Below are 1,663 nucleotides of genomic sequence, written 5' to 3'. Positions count from 1 at the left end.
ATCTATTTGGAAAACAACAATATGCAGTATAGCAAACACTGTTGAATTCATATTATTTTGTTTGGTGAAGTTCTGTATCATTTCTAATTTACTTTATATAATTATTCTGTATTTTCTTTAAAATAAAAGTTTAGGTTAGCAGCATAACACACAAGCTAGAAGACAAGAGAAGTTATTTGGGAATTCCTTAAGTTTTAATTTTATTATAAGCTCTTCATTGAACATAGTAAATCCCTCTGCGGGGCTGTGAAGTTTGTGGTTGCATGAGGGATGAATACTACCTAGTTGACCCAGTTTCCATAGACTCACTTAACGATATAAGTCTGGATTCTTCACTCCTTGGTGTTGAGCCAGTTTTACTTCTCCCCAAGGCTGAACTTTCTCACCCAGCATATCAGCACATCAGAGACATCTCTTCCTCATGTAATAATGGCCCTTTTTCATGTAGAGAATATGGAAAACCTCTCCTCCTGCTTTTTGTATCCTTATAAGTGGCCAGGAATTAGCCTACATATTGGCAACTTTTAAATCTCTATTGTACAAATTACTCTCTTGAGATTTAGATGCATCTACATAACTACAGTAGATTAAAAAACACAACTCTGAATTCTTCCCATTGTGAATAAGCATGAGCCTTTGCAAGGGCTTTACTTGCTCATGTCATTCAGTAAGTGAGTCTGTTTCCCCACCCCTCAATTCTGGGATGGTCATGTGAATGGCATGGTCAAAAAACGTGGCTGAAATGATCTCCTGAATATCTCCTAAAGATGGGCCTGAAAAAAAAATGTTACTACTTCTGCATTCACCATCTTGGCATGCTGCTGAAAAAGCACTGTGTAAGGAAGGAAGCGGACTTAGCAATATGTACCATGTGAAGAGAATTGTACAGCTGGAAGCCACCTGCCAAAGGAGCCCAGGAAGCTTTCCTCGACCTTCTGCCTAACTGTGTCCATGATGAATGCTGCCAGATGAGTGAGCCCAAGCAAAATCAGCACGAAAACTGTCCAGAAAATCTACTGAATTGTAAGATGTAATAAATTATTGTTTTTCGAAGCTATTAAGTCTTAGAGTGGTTTGTTACGCAACAATAGATAATGGAAATTCCAGATGGCTCTGTTTGCACACCTCAGAAGCAGGTCAGACTTTCTTCTATGATTAAATTAATCTCCAACCCCTTCAGATTCCTACTTCTCATCTCTAGCCTGCATGAGGTACCCTTACAAATGCTACTGAATCTAGCACACAGGAATATAGACTCATGTCTTCTCAGTCTCACGACATGCACTGTACCTGTTTCATACCCTGGATTCATAACTCCTGGAGCTTTTCTCAGCACTAAGTAGGTGCTTAGTTAGTATTTGTCAACTACAGAATGAAGTGAACATTCATCCACAAACCTTAGCTAACTAGAAATACCAAAACAGCAAGAATAATTAGGAAAAACGGTAAAGCAAGAGCCACCCAACAGCAGAGCAGCTCAAAATTTACTCAAAATTGAGTACATCTTATTTTACCTACATGTATAATGAACCAAGCAATCATACCATGCACACTAGCATAGCAACAATTTAAATGCTACACAGGGATATCTAAATCAATTTTTAAAAAATTATTCATGGAGCCAAGAGTGGTGGTTCATGATTGTATTCCCAGGTACTTAGGA

Source organism: Octodon degus, unplaced genomic scaffold (assembly GCF_000260255.1).
Source record: "Octodon degus isolate 3935 unplaced genomic scaffold, OctDeg1.0 scaffold00069, whole genome shotgun sequence".
Classification (NCBI taxonomy): domain Eukaryota; kingdom Metazoa; phylum Chordata; class Mammalia; order Rodentia; family Octodontidae; genus Octodon; species Octodon degus.
This window is presented reverse-complemented; position numbering follows the sequence as displayed.